This window comes from Triturus cristatus, chromosome 10 (genome assembly GCF_964204655.1).
Source record: "Triturus cristatus chromosome 10, aTriCri1.1, whole genome shotgun sequence".
NCBI lineage: Eukaryota > Metazoa > Chordata > Amphibia > Caudata > Salamandridae > Triturus > Triturus cristatus.
In genome coordinates, this window is record NC_140593.1 from 323,475,402 (window position 1) to 323,492,248 (window position 16,847).

A 16,847-nucleotide genomic window follows, 5' to 3' on the forward strand; every position below is an offset into this window, starting at 1 on the left:
GGAGGATGAGGTATCCCCCCCATGAAGGAAGCCCTTATAAGAAAGTTTGGACTTACCCCAGAGAAGTATAGGAAGAAGTTTAGGGACGGCCAGAAGTTGCCCCAGCAGACCTGAGTGGATTTTGTGGATCACTTTTGCAAGGTACTAGATGGTTGAGTGAATGGCAGTGATATGAATGATTACAATGGGCTGGACAGTTTGTGAGCAAGCACATTTTCATCGATTGTTTTCCAGAACTGAGCCAATGCCTAGTGGATAGTAAGCTCACTGACTCCAGGGAGCTTGCTGAGGAGGCAGACCTCTTTTCTTAGTCCCAGATTGTCTAAGACGGTATCTGGGAGTTTTCTTAAGGACAGTGGTTCAGGTTTTCCCCAGCAGAGTGAGGGGGAGGTCAAAGTGACCCACACAAGACAGAGTAAGGTTGAGGGAAAGGGTTCTCACAACCCTTCTGAGAAACAGGTAGAAGATTCTGGTGGATGATGGCCCAAGGAGTCACATTTCCAGCCCCAGTGCTTTGATTGTTCTGAAATAGGACACAAGCAGGGGGACTCTGTATGTCCAAAGAAACCACCCACTGGTGGGATCTTTAAGGGGATGTCCAATGTGGCATTAGGGAAAAGTAGTCACCAGAGGCAGGTGGTAGAACATGCCCTAATCTCTGTTAGTTGGGAGGTAAACTCAGTGGGTGAACTTGTTATCCCTGATAGTGGAAGTCGTCACTGCCAACAGGTCAAAGTACATGGGATCCCTGTCACTGCTTTAAAGGACAACCAGGCCCGCCAGATCATGGTAATGGAAAGGTTGGTTTCCTCAGAGCAGAACACCGGAGAGGTGCATAGGGTGACTCAGGCCCAGGAGCAGAACTTTTCCACCCCATGGCTCTGATTTCACTGGAGTGGTGTGGGGAGGTAGCCCAGAGGAGGGTCATAGTTAGTCCCAGATGGCCACTGACTACATTCTAGGAAATGAGTTGTCACCAGTGTCAGGAGAGATGAGAGGGGTGGCCGTCCATGGTGCTCTGAAAGCTCAATTTTCTGGGGGTACTCTTCTATCGGGAGAGTAGAGACTCCCAGATGAAGGAGCAGGTGGAGGAAAGACTCACCCTTGTCAGGTTTTCAGCCTCAGGTACATACACTGGGCTGGAAAGCCTATTTCCGGATACCAACAGGACTGGCAGAATGGAGTGTGAAAGTTAGGTTCCTAACACCTGGTCAGAGAACCCTCAGGAGCCCTTAGAAAATGTCTTGCTAACCCCAAGCTTGGAAGTGGATCCTCCACAAGGTCCCCGTTTGGAGCTTCTACCTGGCAGTGAATGGCCCGGGGCCTGGCTCTTAACCCTGACAGCTGTCAGTGACCTCTCTTGGTTGCTGTCCTTAAGGGCTGAATTTTCCTTAATTTGCGTACAGAAGTCTAATCTAAGGGGTAGAATGGGCCACGTCACTTTGGTGGCCATGATGGCACTGTCTGCTGAGGTCCACAAATGAGGAGAAGAGTTCCTCATGAGTCAGTCCAGTGGTTTAGTAGGTGTATACAGAGTTTACATAGGGGTCCAACTGAGTTCAGAGGCGCATGAAACTGACAAGTGCCACTGTAGAAGAGGCACATTGTCCACGTTCTATTTGCTAAGCAGGGAAGTCCATCAAGTTACTGATTAGTCAAACATGGCTTTTTGGCTGGAGGAGGATCATATTGAAATTGGCGCTCTCTGCAGGTCACCGCCAATTGTTTGCCTTCACCCCTTCTGTTTTCTGATTCTGTTTTGTTGGCTTTTAGGTCTCCCTAGCATTTTACCACTGACATCAGTGCTAAAGTGATTGAGCTCTCTCCTATAAATATGGTAAAATTAGCTTACACCCGATAGACACCTATAACTTGCTTGTAAAGTGGTATACCATATACCTAGGGTCTGTAAATTAAATGCTCCTAACAGGCCTGCAGCACTATTTTTGCCACTCACTTACATAGCCTTTCAAACCATGTCTCAAGGCTGCCATTGCAGCCTGTGTATGCAGTTTTGAACTGCATTTTTTGACCTCGTATAAACCTATCTTTTTAAAAACATATAGGTGACCCCCAGGGTAGGCCCTAAATAGCCCCTAGAGCAGGGTACAATGTCATTGAAAAGTTGGACGTGCCCTTTTAAGTTTTACATGTCTTGGTAGAGAAATACTTACATATTCGTTTTTCACTACATGGAGGTCTACCTCTCCCATAGGATAACATTGGGTTACCGTATTACATTTAATAAGTGATAATTTTTGATAAGGAGTAGGTGGGAATATTGAGTTTTGGTCTCTAAAGAATTGTATTTTCAACCCCTCCTGAATGGTGAAGTCAGATTTGAAGTCAAAATTCTGAAAATGGCACTCTTACAAAGTTGGCAGTTTCTCTCCTAACCATTTGGTACAATCCTCAGATGGCCAAACATGGCCTTGTGCCCGGCCTGTGTTCCATCAGCCTGAACTTGTGACTGTGTCCCGGTCCAGTGTGACCAGATACCCTCAGCTGGCCTTTTGGCACAACTTTTATCTAAATCTTTAAAAGTGCATCCCTCCAGCTCTACCGATGGATTTGTTTCATTCACAAATAATTTATCAACGTTTGCTATATTTTTCAAATTTGTATTCTCTTTTTTTGTCTTGTGATTGCACTTTGTTACTGGTGTGTGCTGCATAAATAGTTTACACGTTGCCTCTAAGTTAAGTCTGACTGCTTTGTGCCAAGCTACCAGAGGGTTAAGCACAGGTTAATTTAGTGACTTTTTATGTTTCACCCTGACATTAATTGTGGTTATTGCTTGATTAGGGTTTCACCTCTCTCAAACATATATCCCAATTTCTCACACTTTTCTACCCAACACTGTAATATTCACTTACTCTGCCAGAAACAGAATTGATCTAACCAAGTTGCCAAATGTGCCTGTCTGTTTGATGTTCCTTTCCAACCACAGCAGATATTGGACATGGGTTACGGTGCCTAAATTTACATTTGTGTAAGAGTTATTCTTCCATCGCCCTACATACTTCATGTTGACGTGAAAAGCAAAAGAATTTAACTGACTCACTACACAAAAACACTTTTTTTTATTCTTCCAACTGTAAGGGTTGTTCAGCAAACTGGACAAACAATGTTATTCTCTTCTAAGCTCAGGACGAGCACAGTTGCAAACCAGAATCAAGCCAAACTCGCAAATACAATTGTTTATTGTGTATTGGCTTTTCAAAAAGTGGATGATTAATTTTGCAATTGTTTCTTACATTTTTTTATTTACATTTTAGCTTTTTCTTGAAATTGGCATTACTTTGCTTTCCAGTGTGTTCCTATTACCTTAATTTAAAATGAATCATTTATTTTTTGTCCCGTTTCAGCAATCAATGTTATTATTATTACCAAAAGATTTAAATATGCATCTCTGTGGGGAAGGCTCCCACTAAGTTTAACTGCCAAAAATAAAACATAGGTTCTGCCTGTCGCCCATGCTTATCTGTGACTATTGTGAAGCGCTCGTAAAACTATAAGGTTCGCACTGTGCAGAACCCTGCATTTTTTTGAATGAAAGCTTTCTGCTATTAATGCTGTACAGGGCATTGCCTGGTACATGAGACTCCGAGCAGTTTCTTTACTTAATGTGATTGTACATGGATGGGATAATGCAACGGGGAATACTGTGGTACGAAATTGGTGATAATTCTAAGGATGCACATTCAGCAAATATGTCTGGTAACGTTATTACTGCAAGATGTTCTACATTTATTTGCAGAGAACCCCACATTACCTCCTCGTAAGACTTCCTCACCACCAGAGTTACAAAGTGAGCTTCAGCTCCATACCAGAACCCTCCAAAGCAAAGTTAACATCCCATGCCTCCCATCCCTCCCCAACATGCCCGACCACAGTCACCCATGACCCAGTATAAGGGGAGGGTCGGCCCACCTCACTACCTGTTTTTTTTTGTTCTGCGCTGGACTCTCCAAGTGCGAATGTCAGGTAAGTCGAGGACCTGCTCTAGCAGGTCCCATGACCCTGGGGTGGAGGCCCTGCCTGAGCGGGCTAATTTCCTGTGGTATCCCCCCTCTCTCCCTCTCCCTCACCTTGTGGTTTAGGCTCTGCTCTAGCGAGCCTTGGAGGTTTGGGGGCTCTGTGGCTGTAGCGGCCCTACATGAGCATGCTATGGCGACTGGCAGGCTCATCATGCAGCTTGGGCAAGTTCTCTTTGTTTGATTCGCGTCTCGCTTCCGGCTGAGACGGGAGTGCCCTATCTGTGGTCCAGTCAGGTCACCCACGGCAGCCCCTGCAGAGTGGGCTAGTATTGCCGTGCTCGCTTCTCAGCTCCTGCTGAGATGCGGGGCATGCAGTGGCTGAATCTGTCTGCGGCGGCCCCTGAGCAGCGGGATTACCCTGGGGATATTACCAAAAAACAAAGGAATCCACCCATATGGGAAAGTATAGAAGTGTTCCTCTAGACTTAGTGTGTCTCCTACAAAGGTGGAAAGCACACAGCTTTGTTTAAATACCCCTCACCCACCAAAAGGACCCTTGGTGGCATGCTTCATCATCGGGGTCTTCCCGCCTCGCTGCGGGACGGGGCGTGCTGCGACCTATGACTATGTGGGAGCACTGATTATGAAAAACAATACTATTTGTGGTGTAGGAGTGTGAGTGGAAGGGTCAGAAGTGAGTGGATGGTGAAAAATTAAAATATACCTGGCTCAGTAGGGAAAAAAAATGTAATGTTCCTTTGAGCTGGTATAGTTAAAAGTGGGAATGAGATTGAGATACTATGCTTTAATGAGCAGTGCCTCCTGTGTCGACATGTTTTGAAGCCCTTCCCTGGCTTCTCATCAGGACCTAGAAGAGATCCCTTCTACACTCAAATCAAAACAACTGTGTATTTACATATAATCCTCACTAAGTGGTGCACATAAATTTAACATGCACAGTATACTATACCCCAGTAGGTATATTGCTGAATGGGTTCTGGAAGAATAAAAACAGAGTTAAAATAACATAACACATCCAAACTGCATCATATGTGGTGTGGACCTGTAAAGAAAAGTGATATATTTTTTTGATATATTTTTCTTATCTTTATCCGTTATAATTGATAATAAGTGCTGTGTTATGCCGGCGACATGGGACAATACAAAAACATACACACTCAAAACATAAAACACACACTCTATATTTCTAACTGAGAGTATCTGTTAAATATATCTCGCCTTCAAAAAACAGTTTAGTGACAGATAAAGAAGCCTCCAAACTTTCGGCTGTTCAGGTACTCTTATATCGCCCAGGTAATGCCCCAAGAGCCTTCAAAACAGGAGGGAAGGGGTACCTATAGTCACACACTGTTAAAAGAAATTGAAAAAGAAAAAGAAAAACTGTTGGTTTTAAGATCCTTCCTAATTGAGCAGCGTTTCACTGTTGCAAATCGGCTGTACTGTACTTACAATATCAAGGTTACCTCCTCACCAGGACACTGCTTGGCCGCGGCTCCATGAAACATTGAGCCAGTGTGGGCAGCGTCCTTAAATACTGAGCATAATTGGTAGTTTTGCCATCGAAAAACTGCACTAAGTGGTACAAACACTAGACCATCAGAACATCCAAGATGGTGACCTAGAATGGCACCTCCGGCTGAATGAGTTTGTTCCTCACTTCCTGTTGTTCGAGGGTGTTTGTTCCTCACTTCCTGTTGCTCAAGAGTGCCTGTTGTATAGCCCTAGGAGCGAAAAAGACTAGTGCGCTACCTCTTTAAACTATCCGAGCATAAAATGTGGACCAGCCGGATAGCGTATATAGAGCCTTAATAGACTGGACTCTGGAGCACTCACCGAAAAAGCTTCCTGTTGTACGAGCGTATAATGAAAAAAATCATAATAATATTAAAAATAAAGTAAACCAGGTCTGGGCAAGTATTTACAGTATCAGCGAAAGGAGGCAGAGTCCTTACCATTGCATCCTTATGTCAAAAGGGTGCACAGGTGACGGACTCAATTGATAGCACTATCACTATTTCTCTGCTGCCTTATAGGGGTGATCGTGCACAATACTCTGGCACCTGTAACCTTTTGATGCCACTGATTACAGATTTCCAAAATACTTAAAGCAATAGGAGGTGCACCAAACACAAAACATGTAGTCCGTTGATATTTCTTTTAAATTCTTCTTTTATTTTCACCAAATTTCATAAATACAGCGAACGTGTTTTGTTCCCCAAAGATAGAACCTTTTGAAACTTCACCAGGGCTTAATTGACAGATAGTATATTTCCAATGTTGCAAGAAAAATAATTGTTAGACTTGGCACCATTGGCGTAGGTCTCCCTTCCATTTTTGTTGTTTATGTCTCCTTCATGGTTGCTGGCGTTAGATGTTCTGGGCGCTGTGCCACTGCCATTCATTGACACAGCGCGAATGCTCCTTATTATAAAATAACTGATGAACCGGTGTAGTCCTAGTAGTACCAAGGAACATGCTAGGGAGGTCAAATTTGGTATGCTTCCGCTCCAAATATTAACGTGCATCTGGTAGTAGTGATTGTCTTTATGTTCTGCGTGTGCAACTGCCACTTTTGGAAAGTAGGTATCTTTTTGTCTAAGTCTTTCTGTGTGTTTCACTGGTATGTGTATTGGTTGTCTTGTTTAGAGGGCCTGGGCAGGCCGGGGCCGACCTGGGTCGAATGGAGCAATCTGCCGTTGAAGTATGGGGAGAGGTGACCCCTTTGATCTGAGCAGGGCTGTGCCTGGCAAGGTGAATGATGGCTCCACCTCCCGCTGGGTGTCTGATGGTGGGCCTCTCTCCCTGAAAGGGAGGATGCAGCCTTGTAAATAAAGTGACCCAAGTCGACACCAAACTGGTTCTGGCCTGGTCGAGTGATTTGTGACTTTCTCAAGAACTAAGACTTTTGGGGTAGAAAGATCTGAGCTGAAACCCCTTCGTGGTGTGTAACTTCGGGATGCCAAGATGAACCTCTGGCCTTGTAAACGAGAGGCAGAGGACTTTGAAACTTTGATCCATCCACTGAAGCTACTACCCAAGGGCCTGAATTGAGCTTGCCTCCTGCTGAAGTCTCAGGGACATTAGACTTCATTCATCAGCAGCCCGGATTCTTATTGAGAGAAATCCTACTCACCGGTGAGGCCTCTGTCGAGAAATCCAGGGCCTCTGGGTCTACTGTGGGGAACGCCGCATTTGACTTGCCTACTGAAACTATTGCTATCGCCATTGTGGGCCGCTGCAGCTGAGGAGCTGTGCCGCTGAGTGCCCGCATTTGCCTTGCCTACAGAAACTATTGCTATCGCCATTGTGGGCCGCTGCAGCTGAGGAGCTGTGCCGCTGAGTGCCCGCATTTGCCTTGCCTATGGAACCTATTGCTATCGCCATTGTGGGCCGCTGCAGCTGAAGAGCTGTGCCGCTGAGGGCCCGCATTTGCCTTGTCTATGGAAACTATTGCTATCGCCATTGTGGGCCACTGCAGCTGAGGAGCTGTGCCGCTGAGTGCTCGCATAGGCCTTGCTACGAGATCCATTGTTGACGCCATTATGGGCCGCTGCAGCCGAGGGGCTGTGCCGCTGAGTGCCTACCTTGGCCTTGCTACGAAAAACCTTGTTGTCGCTATTGTGGGCCGCAGCCGCTGAGAAGCCGTGCCGCTGGGTGCCGACATCTGCCCTACTACGAGAATCAGTACAACCGCCACTATAGGCCGCTGCAGCCAAGGAGTTGTGTCGCTGCAGGCCCGCATTGGCTTTGAGAGTCTTTACTATCACTGTTTTGGGCCGCCGCCATCGAAAAGCTGTGCCGCTGAGTGCCCATCCCTACTTTACCACAAGAATCATTGCTATCGCTATAGTGGGTCGCTGCAGCTGAAGAGCTGCACCGCTGAGTGCCCACGCTAGCTCCACATCGAGAGCCTTGCCAACTTTCGTATGCGCCGCTGGGTGCCGCTTTCATGCCCATCCCAGGATTACCGTGAGTGCACGCTGCGGATCGCCACCACCCAGGGACTGTGGCCACTGTGGGTCCGCCTGCCATCCCGCACCCTCTCTGAGGAGCTGTGTACCGTGCCCCTTTATATCCTAGGTACTTTGTACATTGTCCATCACCAGATCGCATAGACCCCGGCCTCGAACCAAGTTCGTTCCACCCGCACACACAAGTGCTTTCATCGCTCCTGAGACGAATCTGTAATTACGTGCATTGTGGTTTTTTGAGCATTTCCCAATTTCGTGTTTAATCTATATAAAGATAACTATTTTTTATAATTGCTTGTGGTGTCTATTTTGTAGCATCTTTCCTGTGTTATTGTGTATGGGCCTAAATGCTTCACACACTGGGCCTCATGTACGTAGCCGAATACCGGTCGGTAACGGCCGATTTTCGGTAATTTTACCGTTACCGACCGGTATTTAGGCTTGTGACATGTAGGGGGCTCATTTCTGTATTCGGTAATTTACCGAATCGGTAATTTTACCGATTCGGTAAATTCCGAATACAGAAATGAGATGTAGGGGGAGTGTGTGGGTGTTGTTTGGAGTCGGTATTTACCACCAACTAATAGTTGGTGGTAAATAAAGTATGGATGTGTAAACGCATGTTATAGGCTTAGAAGTGTGCAATGTGGCAGACATACATGCCCTTAGGGCATGTATGTGTGCCACATGTGCACACATGTCCGAATCAGGGGTGCAACAGGGTGTCAATGTGACACCCTGCCACCCTTGCATGTGCTCCCCCATTACCGAATCGGTATTTACCGATTCGGTAATGAGGCATACCTTCCCATCAATGGGAAGGTATGCCTCATTACCGAATCGGTAAATACCGATTCGGTAATTACCGACTCACTCCGATTCGGTAACATTTACCGAATTTTTACCTACATACACTTTACCGATTCTTAAATACCGAATCGGTATGATTCGGTATTTTAGAATCGGTAAAGTGTATGCCACCTACATGAGGCCCACTGCCTCTGAGATAGGCCTGTCTGTTCGTGCTACGTCACCACAGGGTTGAGCAGGGGTTATCAAAGGGTGTAGCCCCCTTACTCTGACTTAGGAAGAAGGGCTACTATTTGACATCGGCGCCAGTCACTGTCAACTAGAGACCCTCAATTCTAACAATAATAAATTGTATCCTACAGATAATATTGATGCAGACACAATAGTCTCTACAGAGAAGATAATCTCCAACGCATAAACCATCAGCCACCGTGATAAGAGGCTGCATCTCCTGCTGAAATCGTCATCAGATGGCGATTTCAGCAGTGAAAAAGCACAAAAACAATGGCGTGAAGCATCCGATTGCTGTTCAACTATGAAGATAGATTGCCTACTTAGAACAGATTCAAACTAATATGTGTCCTGTGTGTGTGTTTTGGGGTTCAAGAACTAAGAGTATTCCTAAGGGGAGAAAAAAGTGCAAAATGAGTAACAGCAGAAAGGAAAGGCATGTGATGACCCCGGTGAAAACTAGGTCAGCACTGATAATTGTCCAACTGCTGGAAAGAGGATGTGGCGTAACGCCCAGATTGCCGACTTTTGAGATTTTGGCATTGGCTCAACATCCTGTGATTCTGGATAAATCACTTAATCTCCCCAGAGCTACCAAGAAATAGATGTATCCTTCTCTAATGCACTGGTGCTCATGTAATGTGCTCCAATGTCTTCGAGTTGAGTTAGTGCTATAAAGAAACTACAAAACAAAAAATACCTGAAGACAGAGAGAGCATTCAACAACAAACAGTGAAAGAACGAGGAGTGAGAGAGCAACACAGGGGGATTGCAAGAGGCAAAAAGAAATAAAAAAAATAACGAGGCGTTACGACCAGGAAACAAAAAACGGTGAGAGTAAAAATAATAGATCAGTTAAATGCGCTCTTAAAGTAATACAAAAGTAGACTTGAAACTAAGCTTTAAAATGGCCCCTGTGTATGTTTAGCAGTAATTGGTAAGTGCTCTTGGGAGGGCTAAAGATGGGAAGTGGCATGACGCATGCATGCCATGGGCAAAAGGGGAGAACGAATAAGGGAGTGACGGGGGAGCCAGCAAATGACAAGCCAATGGCCGGGATAGAGCCACAAAGTACATACAACAGGTCTCATTTTGAGGCAGCGCATGCACGCCGTCTATAGCCGAGACCTAAAAATATATATGCTGATAATTTGGAATAATAACACCTTTTAATGGTTAGCCTTTAAAGTGCAGATGTTAAAAGCAGTGTAAATATTCAGTGCTTGGCAAGTGTATCTTCTTGTAGGAAGGATGAAGTTAAAAATCAGAAAATGAGCATATAGAGTTCAATAAAAAAATAAAATTTTAGAAGCAAGTTCTGTTCCATCAATGACCGTCAGTCACTCTTTAACCCATTCCCAGGAGAGAGTGAGGTGGGGCAGCATGAGCAGGCCCCACCCTCACTCATTTAGAGCATGGGTCACCTGCCAGCCACGGGTTCAAACCCATCAGTGGGGGTGCAGGTTACGTATAACCAACCAGCCGCCCACATACTAGGCGGCAAGTGTTATATGTATTCTAATATATCGTCAACCGGGAAAACCAACAGTTTCAATCCCGGTTTCTACATCTGATAATATCAGGCAAACCTGGGCAAAACCCTTTCATGCCACTCGCATTCTGTGAAATAACAGGTGGGTGGGGTCTACTTTCCGTACTTCAAAATTAAACACAATGTTTACAATTGAATATTTGTGTGGTGAAATGTTTTACAGATTATTGCAGTCGGATTTAGCTGTTTTAACAATGTAGCATACTGTTTTAATTTAATTTCCATTAGTTTAATTTGTGTTAATTTAAACACCTAAAGATGGGATTTGATAAAAAAATGAATTAAATTGTCTTCGTGTATATTTGTAGCACCTATTCTTTGTCACTAGGTCCGGGTGATACTCTCTTCTTCGGGGTGGAGGGTTCCTCATACACACTTGTAAATACCAGCAACGCCTCTATCGTGCCTCAGAAGCCAAAGTGAGTCTGGATTTTGAAGAAGTGGTGCTTTTAGTCCGGTAGAGTTGAGAGTCTGTCGTAAGTTTCCCTTATCATGAGGGTGGGTTTCCCCAGCATTACCCTGAACAATCTGGTGTTTTACTGCTCTGACTTGTGTGAGCTAAGCGCCCTCGTCCCACACACACTATTGCCAGTGCTTAATTTGAGACGATGGTGTCCGGGGCTCGGCGTCGGCACTTAATTTGCAACACCGGTGTTTGTGACAGCTGCCACAAAGATCGCTGTCTGGCTAATTTGGAGATGACCACAACAACAGGTAAATGTTCATTCAATATACATTAAAAATGACTCTTACATGCTGCCCAAGTCATTCTTATAGGTTTGGGGGCCTGAAATAGCCCGAATTGTCACACTTGTTGGACTGTGATCGTTAGTAGTTGTGTTGTTACTATTGTTGGCAGCCTGGCAGGGGCAATGTGTTGTGCAAGCTGCAGTGGACTCCTGGCGAGAGCCCTGGCACTTATTTCTTTTTTTTTTTTACAAATTAAGCACTGACTATTGCTCTTTATATCTTGAGGTCTCCCTAGGGAAGGTTTGCACATCACCCTTGTACCTCCCAGCTACTGCACACACGTGTGTTTTCGTTTTTAGGTCAAGCCTAGCGTTGCAGCGCATGCGCTGCTCGCTATGCGAGGCATTCAGTATAGCTTAGAAACTTTGTGGAAGCTCCGCCCACTCTCAGCCCATCATTTTCAATGGTTTGTGTCTTAAATGCTGCCTTCCCATTGGTTGTAGGCTTGTTAGCCCCTCCTTATGACGACCATGTGGTCATTTGTGTCCTTCCATGGCTACTTGCCCTTTTACTTCACAGACTACTTTCTTCCTGTGCCCCCCCTCCCGCAGTCCGATCCTTCCCGCCCGCCCCTCCACCCATTCGTGCCTTGTCCCCTACCCCCGCCCGTTCGTGCCTTGTCCCCCCCGTCCGTGCCCTGTAAATGCTTGTTTATTCAGTAGCCCGTTTGACCAGGTGTAACATTAAGCCCTCACTCGCCATGAGACTTGCGGTATCGGCAATAATGCTTGCTTCTACGCATTTGTTCATTTTTGTCAGCCCCAAATACTCGAAAATTAAAATAAATTAATTTTATTAACTTTTGTTGGGCTGAGAGCAAAGAATCAGCACGGTTTGCTACTTCTACATTGGTGTTCCAAATGTTGGCTAGTACGACTGCTATGCATTTCACCTTCATATTTTATCCTCTATATTAATATTGCATAAAACTTCATCACTTAATTCCTGGTCCACTTTTCACTTTAAATGTACTAGCATTTGACCATTGAAAGATGGCGATTATTTTGCCACAATCTCAGCCAGTCACGTTTTGTTATTGATCTGAAGCAGCCAATCAGCTTTGCCGCTCCGGAACTAATCATCGAGTCTGAAAGTGTTAAGCGTGTATTCCTGAAAGCGTGTATTCCTACCAGGGTTGATTGTTGTTATCCTAATTCCTTCCAGGTAAGCTACCCCTTAAGTTTTCTTAATGGTGTGAGAGAGCTGTCTCAAGCCACCGGCCATTTAGTTTCTGATAAAAGATCGTGAGTGGCTTATATTAGGTGAAGAGTGTGGAAGGTTTTGAGACAGGGAGCAGCAGAGAGGACGTGTGCTCAGGCGTGGGGTAAAGAGTGGTCAAGCTAGCTGAAGGATATGAGAGAGCAATAAGGGTGGCCACGGGGTAATGGCAAAGGGGTGGGGGATCAAAATGTTTACTGAAAAGACGTTTTCACTGGTTGCAAGGGATCGGACATTAAAGAGTGCTTGTTTTTAACACCTGCCGCCTCTTTCCAAAGTGAGTGAATGTAACTTCATTCATTTCATTGAGTGTTGCTTCAGTATTGCTGTTAAAGGTGATCATGGCGTCATTTCTGTCAGGGTATTGTAGATTAACCTTGCCTTTTTTTATGCAAATATTGGCCGCAACTCCCAATTGTCTCTTACACACTCATGCCGGATCAGCTGCGTGCGCCTAAATACTCAGATTTGGTTATGCTTGTTTAGAGTTTACCAGAGGAGGCTCTGCTTATCAGAGTGATCCTACATCATATTTATAGAACGCAGTTACTTTTCTTGGCCTCAGGGCGAGTAGTAGACAAGGTGGATCTGAGCAACACTTTAAAGCAGCTTTAGTCCATGAGGTGGCCATTGATAGGTAAGAGATATAGTGGAAACAGCTTCATCGGCACCAGACCAACCTGTTGCTTGCTGACCTTACTGGCCCTTTGATTTCTTTAGCCGTGGAAGCACTTAGCAGCTTGTTCTGAGATGCAAAAGACGACAGTCTAAAACTTGTAATAAGACCTATGACAAAGTGCAAGGATCTATCAGGCAGAGTCACCATAATTCTGAAACATTTCCTTTTTTTCTATGCAAGTAACCGAGCCAAGAGTAGCTCGATCCAAAAAAGTGCAAACATGCTGGAGGAGGGGTGAAGGTAGGAGATTGCAACAGGCTTCCATTATTGGTCTTGTTTTGGTGATATAGTTCTCTATAGGTTTCCTTCCCTCTTTATCAGAAGCAGCTCTGTAGCAAGTGCGTCAAGGTCTGAGATGTAGGAAAGGTCCATACAGACTAGGCAACATTACTTCCAATGTTGCTGTGTGCCATCATATTAACTTCTGAACGAGGGCTTTGGTCGTCAAGCTTGGTGACTTAGTGGATTAATGCATCCCCTCCTGTGATGCGTCTTTGACCTCATGGTCAGAGGTTAAAATCTCAACAGGGCTCACTTAACCTTTCATCCTTCTAAAGTCGATACACTGAGTTAGGTAACAATAAAGATATGTTATTTTAGCTTCAAGATGCCCCAAAGTGTGAAAGTGCACTTTCCAGATACATATGTGGGTTTAAGTACATTTTCTAACAAAAATCGGAGGTAGATCAAGCTGACACTTATAGGCTTGTAACAGGCTTCCGGCAGATAGAAACACTGACCATTGTGCTGTGCATGCCTGATTTTTTAACATGGTCTTTCAGTTGTACAAATATATTCTTGGTTATACCTAAGGTAACAAAAATGCATATACCACTTTAATATAACTTTTCAACATGCTGCACAGCAGCCACGGTGCTCTACAATATAGCTTAAAGACATTGGCAGAGCCAATTGCTCTGGCTAAACACTTATAAGGTCCCAAATGCGAGACCTATTGGCTATGCCAATGCTTGTTTGTTTTGAAAGATATGAGCTGGCGAGGGTCATAATAAGAGTTAAAGGGGCGAGTGAGGAGCAAATTGGGTGAGCGAGGTAAAGTATGGAGATGTGGTGGAGATGCAAAACCAAAGAGAGGGAGCAGTCGAGAGAAAAAGGTGGAAATGCAAAAAGAAAGGAAAAAAGATAAACGCAAAGGGTGGAAGGATCCCTGTGAGGAGGAAATGGAGGTCATAGAGAGAGGAAGGAGAGGATGAGGAGGAACAGAGAAAGAGGCGAAGCAAGGAGACACAGGTAACACAGGTGAGAGAGGAATTGAGAACTCGATGCTGCGAGAGAAAGAAAGAAAGAAAGAAAATAGCGACAAAGGAACTGCTGAGAAACGGGGTAAAAAAGTTGATGAGAGATGAGGGGAGAGTGGTACGGGGAATGCAAGAAAAAGTAACATGAGTGATTAAATCATGTTTTATGGGGAGGGGCGAGAATGAGACAGTGAGAACGAGGAAAAGAGGGATGGGTGTAAATAACGTGTAAGGCGGGCAAGAGGGTGAGACTAGGAGAAGGGACACAAGAAGAGAGTCTAGAATACATCAATATTAAGTGAGAGACAGGGTAGATACAATGACATTGAGTAAAACACAAGGATAATTATAGGACAAGAGAGAAAGAGGGGCAAAATGGTGAATAAAATAAAACGATAGGACAAGCGGAACTAAAACAGGGAAATTAAGGGAGTGAAAGAATCAGGAAGAGAAAGAGAGAGGCATGAGGATAAACACGCTTGGCTTACTGTTCCTGACAAGTGACCACGCCCCCCTTGTTCCGATCGAGTTCCCGTTCCTTGTTGTATTGCATCCTGCTAAAAGTCCTCGGCTCTCTAGCCCGATACTCTTTGGGGACATCAGCTGTATTTTCCCCAGGAATCCCGCTGCTGCCTTTAGTTCCCCACCTGGTGAGGATTCCTTTTGCTGGCATTTGCATTGCTGCTCCTCTCCTTCGGAGCCGGCCAGCACGCCACGCCGCCATTCCCCTTTCTGCCCTGCAGCCTGAATGCGTGCGTGTTGCTGCTCCGCTCCTTCTTCTTCAGAGCCGGCCAGCACGCCATGCCGCCATTCCTCTTTCTGCCCTTCAGCCTGAATGTGTGCGCGTTGCTGCTCCGCTCCTTCTCCTTCGGAGCCGGCCACCACGCCACGCCGCCAGTTAATTTCCTGCCTCTCAGCCTGAAGGCGTGCGCGTTGCTGCTCCGCTCACTTGCTGATACTGAGCCGACCAGCACACTACACTTTGGGGTTCCCTCCAGCAGTGTATAGTTTTTATCGCCTAAGCCCGTATGCGGATCCTCCGGGTTGGCGCTACTCTCGGACACGCCGGTAGCAGCTCGGCTGAGCTGCTCAGTTTACAGCGTTGAAGGTTGCACCTAGCAGACGCCCGAACAGCGAGTTGGATAGGTATTTACGCTGACCGCTGAGATCCTGGAGCTGGCTGGCAACGCTGCCCGTGACAACAAGAAGACCCGCATCATCCCCAGACACCTCCAGCTGGCCATCCAGGGTCCCTTACTGTTTGGAGCGCTGCTCCTGATTCCTGTTGCTCTTCGGCCACTCCGGCCACTTCGCCACTTTGCCACTTCGCCACGTACTGCCACGCGAAGTGCCACGCAGGCAGTACGCCACGTACTGCCTGCCTTCGCCACGCCTCGCGGCCCCCGCTTCGCGGGTGCCGCTCGTAGGCAAAGATTTTGGTGACTGTGGACTTAGCCTCCTGTCCCTCGACGTGCATGAACACCAACGCGCTTCCTGGAAACCAACAGCTGGTCACCAAGGTCAGAGGCGGGACTGCGAGGACCAGCGTGCCTAGCGGCGCGGATCGGTCACAGCTGGTCCTCTTCCCGCCCCCTCCACTTGACCTCTTCTTAGATAAGCTGTGGCAGCAACGCGCACGCGGGACGCGCGCGGGGCAAAGGCCGGGGCGTTTAAGGCCGTTTAAGGCCATTCAAGGAAGGCAGAGGACGGCCCTGGCCCTGAACCCCTGTATCCTCGCCCTTCATCCGTTGGCAAGGTAGGCGGAACTGTGATTTCCATCTCTTTTATAAACACATAGTGCCCGCCTCCTAGCCCTATCATCTACCGCTTTTGAGAGGCCCCTTCTTGCATCTGACCCAGCACCACAGATGTCAACTATGAGCAATAGAACTAGAAGCTGTACTAAAAAAGCCATGGCGGTAGCACAAGTGACTGGACCTATAGATCTTTTTATTTCACGGGTGAATGAGACCATCGATAAAAGTATTATATTGCTGGAAAAAAGAGTTTCCTTGGACCTCATGAACGCTAAGCGCTCTTCCTTGGGCTCTCTTGCAAACGCAAATTCACCCTCCCAGCAAGCTTTGATTAATTGTTCCTTACCACTACCCTTGACCACCGCTGGCGAATTCACAGTTCCGAACGTTGTCGATTTGTCAGTCACCCAATCTGACTCTGATCCGTCTTATGTTGATCTTGAGGCTACCTCAGATCTAGAAGTCTGCCAGACATCTGAAAAGACAAAGCCAAGCCTAGATGGGCAAATGGACAAAGGAACACTTTCTGTACCTATCGACACTGGGGGCAGGGTTACTATTCCTACAAAGGTGGCGTCCAAGACCAAGTCTAAGGAAAAACCTAAAGCTAAAGCAAGGA

General features: G+C 46.1%; 1 long non-coding RNA gene across 1 annotated transcript in view; it reads left to right on the forward strand.

The window, feature by feature from the left end:
- Window positions 1-12,411: 12,411 nt before the first annotated feature.
- LOC146789390 (uncharacterized) overlaps window positions 12,412-16,847 on the forward strand; it is a 245,062-nt gene continuing 240,626 nt past the window's right edge. Inside the window, exon 1 of the long non-coding RNA XR_014970096.1 lies at window positions 12,412-12,479. This is a non-coding gene — a long non-coding RNA (uncharacterized LOC146789390). The remainder of the gene's footprint in view (window positions 12,480-16,847) is intronic.